At 38.2% G+C, this 15,023-nt stretch overlaps 1 non-coding gene across 1 annotated transcript; it reads left to right on the top strand.

Moving 5' to 3' along the window:
* Positions 1-14,295: 14,295 nt before the first annotated feature.
* Positions 14,296-14,399, top strand: LOC120072421 (small nucleolar RNA R71). Its single transcript, XR_005480480.1, has one exon. It is a non-coding gene; the product is annotated as a small nucleolar RNA R71 (small nucleolar RNA).
* The last annotated feature ends 624 nt before the right edge of the window (positions 14,400-15,023 follow it).

A 15,023-nucleotide genomic window follows, 5' to 3' on the forward strand; every position in this document is an offset into this window, starting at 1 on the left:
GAATCAGTGAAACTTAAGGAACAAGAGGTAATCTCAGGGGTAAAACAAACTTTTGACCCAACCATTATTATGAACAACCTATGAAGGGTTAACTTACTAATCATGGTTATATCGAGTGGACATAATATATCTACAGTGAGGGAAGTGCAACTATGGGCTTTAGTGGAGTGACCCATTAGTTAACGAATTAGGGTTAATTCAGTGTAAAGAGTTTAGGCAATTAATCTTGGATTGTTGGAGCCCCTGATCTGTAGGTCTACGAGGTCCCCCTACTAGCTCATAAATGGATTAGCCTTAGAGTAGCGCGATAAGTTAATTTGAAACGTTCAAATTAGAATTAAGGGAATTAGTAATTGTATAAGACATAATTACGCGTTTAATTTCGGAATTAAATGGAATTGGAGAATCAATTAATATTTAAATATGATTTAAATATTAAATTTATGAATAAGGATTCATGAAGATGGATTTTGTGTAAAATTAATTTAATATTTGATATTAAATTAATTAGAATTAATTAAATTATTTAATTAATTATTTATTATTAATTTTATTAGAAAATTAATTTATGAAATTAATTTTGTAAAATTAATAATGTTTTCAATTTTGAAATTTAAATTGATTATGGAAATCATTTTGTAAATTAAAAAAGATTGGAAAATGAAAAGTTGGCAAACTCCATTATCTTCAATCGAGTAGCTTATTAAAAGCCCACCATTTTCTTGATTCAAATCTCCAAGCATGAGTTGCACTTCATGCAGCCTTCTCCATTGCATGATTGTCCTGCAATAAATAGGGAAGATTGAAGTGGAAATCATTAATGCAAATTGTTTGTACTTGCTGAATTTTTTTTTGAAAACTCAAGAGGTTGAAGAAGTGTTCTTCAAATTTCTGTAGTGAGCCTCTTCTCAAAATTCCCTTCATTCAAGCTTATTTGAGTCCCACGACTCAATCTAAAGCTCCAAGAGAATAATAGGAAAGATATTGAGGTGGTTCACAATAAGATTTGGAGAAGATTTGCAGCTGAATTCATGATTAAAAAGATTCTACAAAGGTATGACTTGAAACCCTCTTATGAGCATGCTTTATTTATAGCCAAAATTGATGAATTAGAATGCTTATTGATCCTTGTTGCTTCCGCTGCATGCTGATATACTCCTACACAAACAACACAAGGAAAGCTACTAAGCTGTTGATGATTTTCTTGTAAACACAAGGCTCATCAACATTTTGATCAAAAGCCATAAGATTTGATTATAGTATCAAATCGTATATTCCAAGATCTAGATGCTTGTTTCAGTCCATCAATGAACCAATTATGCTAGCAAACTTTTTGCTCTTGATCTTGTTGAATGAATCCTTCTGGTTGAGCTATGTAAATGGTCTCCTCAAGATTACCATTTAAAAAGGCAGTCTTCACGTCCATTTTCCATATCTCATAATCATAAAATGTGGCTATGGACAGGAGAATCTAGATAGACTTTAACATGACAATAGGTGAGAAAGTTTCTTCATAGTCCACTCTTTCAACCTGGGTATAACCCTTTTCCATAAGTCTAGCCTTTAAGGTTTGTACCTTTCCATCTACACCTTTTTTCCTTTTGTAGATCTATTTACAACCTATAGGTTTTACCCTATCAGGTTGATCTACAAGCTCCCAGATAGAATTGAAGTATATAGACTTCATTTCCTGATTCATGGCTTTAATCCATTCATCTTTTTCAACATCTTCCATTTCTTGCTTATAAGACAACAGATCCTCAACTTCATCATCAGATATGATGTTTTGGGCTTCTGTTAAACCCATGTAGCATACAGGTGGGTTCATAATCCTCCCACTACGTCGAGGCAGTCTTAACTCTTGAGATGGTTGACTAGATGTACTGACATCAATAACTCTTGTTGTGATCTATTAACCTGTTCAACAACTCTTGTTGAATTCTCACCAGTCTCATTAGAAATCTCATTTAAAACAAGCTTACTTCGTGACTTATGATCTCTTATGTTGTCTTCTTCCGAGATTTTTCGGTATAAACACTTTATTCTCACTTGAATCATAGAAGTATCCACCTCTCGTTTCTTTGGGGTAACCTACAAATAGGCATACTTTCGAACGAGGTTCCAACTTTTTAGGGTTAGCCATAAGCACGTAGTCTGGACATCTCCAAATCCTAAAGTGGCGTAAACTACCTTTACGGCCTCTCCATAACTCAAAAGGTGTTTCAGAAACACTCTTTGAAGGAACATTATTCAAAATGTAAACTATAGTCTCTACTGCATATCCCCAAAACGAGTTTGGAAGATGAGCATAACTCATCATAGACCGAATCATGTCCAACAGGGTTTTGTTTCTCCTTTCTGATACACCATTCTACTGAGGTATACCCGGGCGAGAGTTGGGACGTGATTCCATGTTCTACCATATAGTTTTGGAATTCCAAATCCATATACTCTCCACCACGATCAGATCGTAGTGTTTTATCTTTTTACCTAACAAGTTTCTATCATATAGTTTTGGAATTCCAAATCCATATACTCTCCACCACGATTAGATCGTAGTGTTTTTATCTTTTTACCTTACAATTTTTCAACTTCAGTCTTATACTCCTTGAACTTTTCAAGAGTGTCAGACCTATGTTGCATTAGGTATAGATGCCCATATCTATAATAATCATTTATGAAAGAGATGAATATTCATACCCACCTCGTGCTCTTACACTCATCGAACCATAGAGAAAGATTACCCTTCATAAATTGCTCGTAAGTACAGTTGGGCCAATTTACTGTTTTGCCTCTATAGTTACATCTAACTCCTTAAGTACCACTAATTCCTCTAATTAACAATAAGTCATAGTCCCATTATGACTGAGTCCTCTCTTCCCAAGTAAGGGTGTGGCCACTATGTTTAAGACCTAGAATCAGCCCTTAAGGGAGAAATTTATCTACTTACCATTGCTTCGGGGAAGAAGTGAATTTCATCTTGTGTAGCTGAGTTCCCAGCTCCTCAATCAGACAAATCTCCAAAATGGTGGGCTTGTTGAGTTGGCAATCTGGCCACTCTCACCCATACAAATCAAAGGACCGCCCTCATGAACAGGAGTTCCCAACTCACTCAGGATTAAGGTCATATCACCTATGGTCATCCTAGTGAAATGTAAGTCTCCATGAACAGGAGTTCCCAACTCCATATGAATGATCAGGATCAGACCATTTATAGCATTTTACAACACTTGTAACATCTAAAAAGCGGACCCTATCCGTAGTGTCACCAGGATAACCTATCTCTTCTTATCCATCTACTATAGACCATTTAGGTTATTAATTTAAACAAGATCCACTTGTATGTCTCTACATACTTGTTTATAAAATAACCTCGGATCTTAGTTTATTGGATTAAGTAACTTATAAAATAACACTTATTTTATTAAATAACAATATGTTTACAAACTACAAGACTACCAGGAGATTTAGGACGTCATTCCCAACATCCTATGTCATGAGATTGTATAAGATCGAGCCGCAAAATATATAGTCTCTCGTTATAACATCAGTAACCTTAGAGATTAATATTTCAAATGATTACCATGTAACTCAATTTGAATCCTGGGTGAGTTATAGACTTATGTTTATAAGGGTCATCCTTTGATTTGTATGGGTAAGAGTGCCCTAGTTGCTGACTCAATAAGCCTACTATCTTAGGAACAGTATCGAGCTGGTAGCTGGGAACATAGTGTCACAAAACAAAATTCACTCATTCCCTCCTTTAGGGCAAGTAGATAGGTTGTTCCCTTTAATGCTAACTCTGAAACTGAACAATGAGACCTACCCTCTCATTGGCTCGAGAGGGATTTTGTTTATGGTTGGACTATAAACATAATTTTCATTAAAGTATCAGTGGTACTCAAGGAGCAAGAAGTAACTATAGGGGTAAAACGATGATTTGACCCAATTATAGTTACGAACAACCTGTGAAATATTGACTTACAGGAAATGATTAAAATCAATTGACACATAAATATTCTATAGTTAATAAGAATGCAGCTATGGGTCTATAGTGAAGTGTCCCATAGTTAATGAATGTTGATTAATTTAATTAAAAAGTTTAATTAATTAATCTCGTATTATTGAAGCTTATAACTGTAGGTCTATAAGGTTCTTCTTTTAGATCATAACGGGATTAAATAAGGATTTAGGTGTTGAAAATTTGAAGTGTTCAAATTATTGTTTAAGGAAATTTATTGTATATGATACAATTTAATATAATGTATATAAATGCATTATAATATATAGTTTATTTAAATTAGTTTCAAAGTTAAAATTATATAGTACGAGAGAACAATATTTGAGATTCAAATATTAAATAATATGAATTGGTTCATATTAAACCTATATAGTAAATTTAATGTGAATGAGATTCATATTAAAATTATAAGTTATGAGAGAGGAGTATATTTAAATACGATTAAAAAATTAAATTAGTTAAATATTTTATATTAAATTAAAAATTAAATAAATATTATTTTTATTGATTATCTATTTAATTTATTTAAATTAAATTAGATTTAATTTAAGTCACAAATTAAATAAATGAATGAGTCGCTTCCCTTGCATTGCATGGGAATGGTTAGTGGGGTAAGGGGATTTAACTCTTTTCACATTTTATTCTAAAGAAAAACTCTAGCAAATACAATAGAGATCTCTCTTCCTCTCACAAAAAGAAAATACAGAGTGGTGTTCTCTGCTTTTTTTCTTCCTTCTAACCAAGAACTCTAAAGCTCCCACATGCTTCCTTGTTCCAAAGAGAACAGCAGAAAAGATCGATGGTCGTGTCTTGCTCTTGATTTGATTGTGCAATGGATCTAGAAGACGGGAGAAGACTTTTTAAGAATTGGTTTTGCGAAGTATTATTCATCTTCTCTTCAATATTTAAAAAAACATGTTTAGCCTAATGCATTTTATTTTTATTATGCAATTTTTCTGTAACGAAATTGGGCAAAGCGATAAATCGCTTCCACATTGGGATTCAATCCTTCACGTCTTTAAAGTTATAACCCTTCCAGAGGTAAATTTTAATTCAACCTCACCACTTCCCAAATTTTATGTGGTATAAGAATCACCAAACATTATTATTTTAGGCTCTTCAAAGGGAGTATAAACTTTGAACCATTTTTTTGTCATAATAGACATGTTTATTGGCTCCAGAGTCAGCCCACCATCCTTCAACACTTTGAACCATACATATATCACTTACCATAGCCACAAATGGCTCTTCGGTAACATTGTCCTATGGCACAAGTTCTTGTTTTTTAAGTTTCCAAGCTCGAACAATATGCCCACTTTTGCAACAAAAAAAACAAATTGGTTTGATGTGTTGAGAATGTGTTTGGTTCTTATTCAGTTGGCTTGGATTTCTCTTATTAGAATTGTGAGATTTATTATTCTTTTTTCATATAAGTCTTCTTTGGCTTTAAATGACTATTTTTAGGAATATGACCATTAGATAAATTACCAATAGAAGAGATTAGATTTATTTTTGTGAGATTTTCACCGTCTTCTTGAATCAAAGCATCTTGCCCCCTGCCTCTTCCACGAGAATGCGAGTAGTTAATACTTCCATAGAGATTTCCTTGCTTATGATGCATATTTTCTGAAATTCTCTCCATGATGGTGGAAGTTTATCAATTATGTCAGAAACAATAAGAATATCTTCAATCTTAATTCTTTTAGATGCTACTTTAGCCACTATCATCTAAAAGTCTTGTTGTTCGTTGATTTCGTGATTCGAGCATAAGAGTGTATTGTATAAAGTAATTGGATAAATAAGTGCAAATGTGAATGATGTGTCGATGCGTTTATGATGCATTAGTGACACGTTGATACGTTAGTGATGTGCAACAGGACGCATGACACTCCTCTATAGACGTTCAAGTTTTCCTGACTCAGATCCAAGTATAAATCCAACTCAGGTTCCTAGTAAGTCCAGGGTCGAACTCAAGGATTCGAATTAAAGCTAACACAGCCTTACATTGTAACTGTTGTAGAAATATCCTAAGTGTATGTAGAAATGAGTTATTTACACTAAGCTGCTGTGTGTGTGTGTAAGGAGATACAAAAAGGTCAAGTAGAGGATAACGGGTTGTGTGGAAAATGGAGTTTGATGCAAGTGATATGCGTCGATCTAAGTTAGATGTACACAAACAAGAATATGATGCGAATGAGATGACTTGTTTATCTTCATTTATGCATTAGACTCTATTCGACACTTCTCAATGCGAATATCATACAATACCTATCACTAGGATGTATGCGTCAATCACAGGATGCAATAAAACATCAGTGCGTCTATCTCTAGATGTACTAAGCATTTCTAACTTGATGCTAGCTTATTTATTCTCTCGAATAATTTAAGCTAAAGCTGCTTTCACCAATTGATTTAATTGGCTTAAGCGTTTGAAATGGAATTTTGCATGAAGTTATAGATGCATCTAACATAAACAAGAAATAAACAGTGACGAAGTATGATAGATCAAATATGTGAATTTATAAAGAAATTGATTGTCTTTACAAAACCAACACTTAATTAAATGAGAAGATGAAAAAGATAAGTAAGATGAATTGAAAGGAGTCAAGCCGCAGAGTACAATCTCTTGTCCTCTTTAGCTCAATTCTGGTTCATGTACAACCACTTGTGGAAGAATTAGAAGAAATGTCTCTCTCGAGCTCAGTTTCCTCCGCTCCTTGATTGGCGATGGTGGTGGTTCTCTTCCATCTTGTTCTTCTCGTCACCCCAACACAGCTCTACGGTCTCAAAATTTCATAATTATGCAATGCTAAAAGAGCTAAGATTCTAGCTTCTTCATCTAGTGGGATTTCTTCTATTTATAGGCATCGGTCTTCTTCAACTTATCGATGGGCAGCATTAAATTCCATACCCTGGTCGGCCGCCTGACACTCAAATGCTTTTCAGACGCCACCCGCTGCAGATGCCCATGCTTGCAAGTGGTGATTGGACACAAACAGCCTAAATCAATGAATCTTCCTTGCGTTGAATACCTCCGATGCATGCCCTATGCGTTAGACTTTGCCTGCGACACTTTTCTTAATCATGCGTTAGACTTTGTTGAGATCCTACAATATCATGTGTTAGTGCCGCAGTATTTTAGCAATAAACATTCTTTTGTATGAGTTTGATAGTGTTCGAGTAATTCCATGCGTTTCCTTTAAAAATGATGAGATTTTATCATTAAAGACCCTAATTGTTCCAACTTTTGAGCCACAATAACTTGTATTTCTACAAGTTATCACACCCCCAAATTTGAACAATGCTTGTCCTCAAGCATTCCACAAATAATTCTTTGTTATCTCCATTGTTTTAGTGTGCAGGTGATGACATGCAGAAATGCATGTCATCTTAGGCCTTTTATTTAGAATTACGAGGACTATTAAGCAAAATATGCGGAAATTATGTTAGGAATTCATGAGAAAATGAGCTTGCGGCATTTAGCATTAAGAATCTCGGCTAACCCATTATTATGCGTTATTGAAACTGAATGCAAACGCAGAAGCCGGACTACCGCATAGACGACCGCATGCGGAGAAAGTCTTCATCACAAAGGCGAACACATTCGATCAACCCATGGGTGTTGCAGTAATCAGCCGTATACGTCCATCGCATAAGAGTTGTGATCATCAAGCGATTGCAGTCATCATGTAGAAGTAGCGAATGCGGTCACTACATGATTGCGGCTACACGATAACACATAATAGAGGGATCAACGCAAGGTCGGTGGAATGAATGCATCGGCGCATATCTCGAGGAAATCAATAGATGATGTTAACATTTCACCTACCACGCCATTAGTAGCAGAGATTCAGAAAAGGACTAATGCGCCGTGAATATCATAATCAGAGCAGTCCATAAATGTTGTCGGCGATCCAAGCTCTATATATAGAAGCCGCTGAGCAGAATTTCAACTTATCCAGGGTTATCCCTGTGATCCAAAAAAATGTGTGAGAAGAAAGCTTGAGAGTTCTTCATCTTCTTCCTCCATTACGGGTGACGATCGGAGCCTTCAATTGGAGCTAGATTTCGGGAGAGTCAGCTCCACCGCCCATCGAACTTTGACGCACATCCGCTAGAAGCAAGTCATTGCTTCCAGCCAGTCATTTCATTTTCTCTTCTTTTCTTATATTGTATTGTATTACATTTTGGGATTAAGGAATTAATACATTATGTGTTCAATGCATTTTTGTGTTTCCTTTGATTCCATCCCCATCCTTCTTTACTTAGCATCCTTAACTTTCATTGCATCATTTAGTGAGATTGCTAGAGTATCGCATACTTAGTTATGTGGATTAGAGATATGAAGCATGTAGCAAACCACCGAGAGGTGTGCGTTGTGCGAGTGTGTGAGAAAACCTTATTAGTGTGAAGTTGTAGCAACGCCTATCTATAGGCTAATGCAATGCTTGTCTATGAGTAAAATAAGCAACAACCAACTGCCCGGGAGGGTAAGTGGTTGGTCACATTAAGCAATGTAAGCTATTATTCACTAGAGATAGGAATAATCTTGCGTCAGCCAAGTTTGTGTGGTTACTTTATCTTATGTATGCGTCCATCACACCTTTAGAGCTACTCGAGAGAGAGTCTAAAGAAAGAATCTAAGGCTCGAGAGAGCTAGGTTAGAATCGATGCTCAAGAGGGCTAGATTAGGTTTGCATAAGCAAGAATGGAGACTTAGGAATAAGCTCTGTTTGCTATTACACAGTGTATGCACCCTATGGAGAGGACAATGGCTGCATCCAGGAAGTAGGAATGGTGGCTGTATGCGGTCATCTTGACCCTTATGCATACACATCACATACGTCCTAGATTTAGGCTTTTAGTATGTGTAGCATGATCGCATGCCTTGCGTTGACTAAGGTAACCCTTGCGGTCATTCTTAAGGGTTGCAATGAAGATATCTCCACATTTTATCTATTTTTCCATCCATTTACTTCCTATCAATAGTTGTTGTGTCTCTACCTCTCATTCATATTCTTATTGCGTTGTCTGTTAGTTAGGAGTAGGAGTAATGTTAGCTTAACAACCCCTCTATCATTCTTTTATTCAACCGCCACATGCACATTACCGCATACATCTAGCTACAAGTCCCTGAGTTCGACCTCGGATCACCCGACAAACTTGCGTTCACGTTATACTTAGCGTGAGCGCAAGAAAACTTGTGACAGGAACGCATGGTCATCGCATACATTCGTTAATGAATAGTCCATTCCAATGTATGACCACCGAAGCATGATCATCAACGCATACCTTAAGCACATGCATCGCATATTACGTCCATGGAACTTTAGTTATCAAGTCCTCGACGATTTGGTAATCTAAAATTTCCGTCACCAAGTTTTTGGCGCCATTGCTGGAGTTTGGAAAATGTAACGCAAGTTGATTATTTTCTAAAAGAAGAATTTTATTTCAGGTGCAACAAGCTTTTTGTCAACAACTCCTTTCGTTTCTCAAAACATTCTCGTTTTTTCTAAACCAACAATGCGTTAGATGCTTTTAAAATAGATGCCGGTTAAAAGAAAAAGTATAAATTTTCGGTTAACTATGTGTTGTTCCAGGTGTCCCACTTTCGTTTTGGCTTGCCCCCATGGGTGTCATGCGAGCATCCAACTATGGGTGAGAGTCCTTCACAACTAAACTCATATCTAGCATTCATGCGTTTCAGGATACAACTTCTTTAAACTAGATAGAAGAGTTTTGGGACACATTGGTCTAGGAGACTTAACTTTTTTTTGGCTTGCCCCCACGGGTGTCATGTGAACATCCAACTACAGCTTAGTGCCTGTTCTAATTTTTAACTCATGCCGATTTGAGGTTTTCTTTTAGAGTAATGACAGAGGAGTTTGCATTTAACATCTTTCTATTTTGTTTCCTTTCTTTGTGATGTACTCGATTAATGCGTCTTAACTCGAATTTCCCTCACCCCCAAATTTTGGAGATCAACTAAATCCTCATTGCTAAAAGAGAGACAAAATTTCGAAAAGGCTTTGAGAGTTTTGAAAGGAGTTTTAATATAAAGTTTGCATGCGTTAGAAAGAAAACATGTAGACTTTTTAGAAAAGCTCAGGCTTTGTTGATTTTCCTAACACCTACTTTGTACTTATAAATTTCATATTACTAATATCATTGAGGTAAACAACGCACAAGACTAGAAAAATAGCTAAAGAACAAAAAAAGTATGCTAAGGACAAACGCAAGGATGAAAAAAATGATAGAAATTTCATTCATTTCATTGGATAACTAATGGAATAAACAAACATAGCAAACAAATACAAAAGATTAATAGAAATAAAGAATAAAGTAACCAACACCTCCAAACTTATTGTGCTGGTGTGTCATTCCCGTGTTCTTCTGCAGAGTCTTCATCCATAAAGCGCAAAGGGTTCCTTAGGTGAGTAGGTAGCGGTGGCAAGGCAAACATTCCAACTAGGACATGATTAATATACTGCGTTGTGTAGACAAACTAGTCCTGCATTCTTCTTGTTTGCTGCCACAAGTAATCCCTTAGAACCCTATTTTGTTGTTGAAGAGTTTTAATGGACGTAGCCAGTGGTCTGAGTTGATCAACTCGTCAATATCAATGCGTGGTTGTAGCGGTGTTGGCTCTTCAATTCTTTCAACTGAGTCTTAAATATTTCATGCGTTACTTGATCCTAACCTAGTTGGTTCAAAAATGATTGGAGAAGGTACAAAAGTTGGAATTGGAGCTGGTAAAGGCAAAGGAAGGGGACTAGGGATTTCTTGATCTAAATTGGTAGTCTCGTGCTGCGTTGATAAAAAATCCCTTCTTGCGGGGACAAAGGTGAGTTTAGGGGCAGTATGTTTAAGTCTGGTTGTGCTTCTTCATCAGTAGACGCATGCTCTACTTCGTAATCTTCATTTTTCAAAGTTTCATCGTTGTGTTCAATCAACCGGATGCATCTTCTTTTAGGGGGCCCGTTTGGAGGGTTGAGGTCTGGTTGCCGCGCCTTGCGAGGTAAGGCAGGCTGGTGCGACGAACCACGAAGTAGACGCCTGATCAACTTGATATCCATCAGACCATCGATTTCCTCATAATCATCCCTTAGAGGGATGCCCCTGCATTCACACAGCGCACAGATTAGCCAAAGGAAATAGAGTTGTCCACGAGGTTTTACTTTAATGGATTTGATCTGGTCCCTTATTATTCTTCCTTCGTCTAGAGGAATGCACTGCATGATGCAGTAAGTGGCCATGACGCGTTCTCTTGATAATGTTTCATCATGCGTTGTAGGCATGATGTTTTTCTTAATCAAATAATACCATAAGTTTACATCTGGTTTCAGATTCCTGGAAGCTAAGATCTTTACTCCATTTCTTGATGTTTGCCAAGTGCTTCCAAGTTTGGCCACTACTCTTAATGCATCTTCTATCTGGCTTGGAGTTGGATGTTCTAAGATGTGATTTCCGTCTACGTTTAGGTTACTTGCAATATTGAACACTTCATTAATTTTGTCAGCTGAGAAGCGCACCAAAACACCATCAACGAACGTCGTATTTCTCTCCATATCAAACTCACTGCTATAAAATTGGCGGACAAGGTTAGGCCAAATCCTTGTATGTCCAACCCATAGTTGACCCCAACCCATTGCATCCACAGTTTCAGTTATATATGATGGCAATAGGTTGCATTCGGGGAAGAAGCCCTTATCGACAAGGATGTCACTAAACTGGCGCTTCTTCCCTTTGGTCTTTTTAGGTAACGTGTCAGTTACCTTGTGTTTGCCCGCCTCATGTGCTTTGGCTTCCCGCGCCAGCTCCCTTAATTCATTTTCCAACTCTTTTTGGAGGGTTGACCTCCTTTGCCCCTATCGTGAAGGCTGGTATTGCTCCAATTCCTTTTCCAATACTTTAGACATTGAGCAGCTCTTATGCGTCGCACCCTCAGGACCAGATGCGGGCTGCTCTTCTTCATCCTCCAAAATTAATTTCCTTTTTCTCATCACTCTCTTTTCTTTCGATGGCCCTTCATCCGCGTCATATTGGCGAGGTTGCGACGCGTCCGGGCCAATTTCCCTTTCTCCCTTTTCTTCTTCTTCCAACTCTGCTTCAAGCATCATCGCATAACGGTTCGCTTCATCAATTTCAAGTGATGCATCGGTTGGGTCAGGACGCATCACTTGTTCCTCTTCTTCTTGGCCCTGGTTCAAACTTACCAAAATCGCTTTGAAAACTTCTTGCTCGTCTCTTCGAGCCAATTCTGCAAGTTTCGCGCTATTTTGCTTTGACGTAGGACTATCAGAGCTGAGCCTGGGGGGAATGATAATGGGTGAATACGACTGAATGGGTTGGCTAGCTCCTTCTACTTTAATGGGGTAAATGGTGGCTAAGGGTTGGATGGATAATGGAAGAAGTGGACGCACTGCAGGCGATGGTGCAGTGTGGAGATGAGCGAAAATAAGGTCATACGTCGCACCCATCGGCGTAATATTTGGAATGAACAGTGGTGGGGTGGGCTTTGTGTAGGGTTTCTCGACAACTTCAGAGGAACAAGGGCGCTACCACCTTGGTTTGATTGGAGTTTTGGGTTTAGATTTTGCAGCGGTTTTGGGTTTTTGATGGGTTTTAAAGGATTTCAGATTTGTGGTGGTTTCGATGGGTTTTGATCGAGATGGTCACTAGGATGTAGAGGAAGGTTCGTCGTGCGAAGGCTTGGTCGGAAAGGGAGTTTTCGAGGTTTGGTGAGGGTTTGGAAGGGGCGACATTGAAGCAGAAGAAGACGAAAAGGAACTTAATGGCGACATGCCTTCGTAGCTCATTGATTGGTTTTGGCTGTCAGATGCTGAAGACATTGTTGCCAAATGATGACCGTTATGGACTTGATTGAAGGGCAGTAAGGCTTCGGGAGCTAGGGTTTTTTTTCGAAGTAGGAATGAAGGAGGTGGAAGACGAAGAGATTTCGAAGGTTTGCGTTTTATAGGTCTGAGAGAGAGAATGGTGTTGTCAGGTGGCGCCTGACATCCTCATTTATTAAGATGACAAAAGGACGTGCCTAGGGTTTCGAGATGCATCCTTTCGATTTGGGCCATGCATTGCTTTAAGTCCAATGCGTCAGTTTTATTCCCATCTAAAGCTTCTTTTGGTTGTACACAAATTTTTTTATTTAAATTAAATAAATCTCTTAAATAAAAAAGCGATAACAATCATCAATCAACTAAAACGTAACGCAAAGACAAGCAAACAATCAGAGTAAACTCAAATGCAGTCATAAAATATAATGCAAAAGAAATGAATGTAGAAGAAGCATCCCTGGAATGTGTGTCGATGTGAACGCAGGGATGCTTCGACATAAGCCTCAGTTGGCTTCACGTAATACGAGGGTTGACTTCTGTCGTTCTACACCATCTTCAAAGTAGGGCTTCACTCTTTGCCCATTTACCTTGAACGTATTTGTGCCATCCTCCTACGTCAAATCTACTGCTCCATGTGTATTCCCTAGGGTTTTCGTATTGCTGGGCAAGACTCCTGCCTGCCGATTCTTCAACTCACTCACAATCTGCCCCACTTGTATCTCCAGAGTTCTGATGGAAGACGCCTGACTTTTTAGCAATGCATCGTTCTAGGCGATATACTCCTTCAAGAGGTTTTCAAGTGGAGATGCTAAACTCGACGCATGACCTCCTCTATTAAAGGATTGTTGGTACGGCTGCTGGGACTGGAATCCAGGCGGCGGTCCTTGCCTTTGCTGCTGGTTTACCCCTGAGTGGTGTGGCTCCTGTTGATAACCTGCCCAAGAGAAATTTGGATGGTTCCTCCATCTGGGATTATATGTGTTTAAGAATGGGTTATTTTTAATAAAGCATACTGATTGTGGATTTTGTGGGCAATTAGAGTAGGAATGGGGATCTCCACAGCCCACACAGCTAACCATGAGCTGTACGAATGTTTCTACCTAATTTACCTTTTGTGAGTTTGATGCGTTCCCCAGTGACATATTCTACAAAAGGTTTGTCATAGTAGCCACTTGTGCAGAAAGCATGGCTATTGCGTTAGAGTCAATAGAATTCACATTCTGAGATCGCCTCTTCCTTTTTGCTCTTGCGTCGTAAGTGTCATCCACCAATTCCATATTATGCTTGGCTATGCGGTCCATTATTTCCTTAGCTTCATTATAAGATTTGTCCATGATACCGCCAGCTGCAATTGCATCGGCTGCCATTTGAGACGCTCTGTTTAATCTGCCATAGAAAGTCTCCATCTGGATGGTTAACGGTAATCCATGATTAGGGCAATTCTTGACTAATCCTTTAAAGTGCTCCCATGCGACACCCAAGGTTTCAGCTTCTTCCTGCTCGAAGTTCATGATCTCTCTCTGTCTCCTTGCATTTATGGTGGGTGGGAAGTATTTCTGCATGAATTTCTCCACCAACTTTTCCCAAGTCGTGATCTCTCCAGGCTCCAAAGAACTTACCCATTGCTTTGCGTCATCACGCTGAGAATATGGGAATAAAGATAACCTGATAGCTTCTGGAGTGATTCCAGGAATCACAAGCGAGTTACACGTTTCAGGAAACTTTCATGTGGACATGAGGGTATTCTCCCCGAGCACCCCCAAATTGTCTAGCTGTTTGGAGCATTTGTAACTAATAACTTGTAGAAATACAAGTTATTTGTACTGCCTTATCTAGATATTGCGGCCAAAAGAGATTAAATATACGCCAATTGTATGGAAATTAGCTCAAAAATAATATAATTATGAATTATCGCAATTACACCCACTAACATCGTTAAGATGGAAGAAAAGGAGAATTCTACTCTGTTTTGTAGGAAACCAAGTCACCGCTTGTGATCAAGGCTCAAGAAAAAATGACCAACGCATCTCTGTCAAATTGCGCCTGTCAATCAACACTGAAAAGACAATTAACGTAATGACGACGCAGTGCGACAGTCGATCCAGAGCTGACTTTTAACAGCATGTGGTAATAAAAACAACACCGCATGC

This window comes from Benincasa hispida, chromosome 2 (genome assembly GCF_027475165.1).
Source record: "Benincasa hispida cultivar pf3 chromosome 2, pf3_genome.v1.1, whole genome shotgun sequence".
Taxonomy (NCBI): domain Eukaryota; kingdom Viridiplantae; phylum Streptophyta; class Magnoliopsida; order Cucurbitales; family Cucurbitaceae; genus Benincasa; species Benincasa hispida.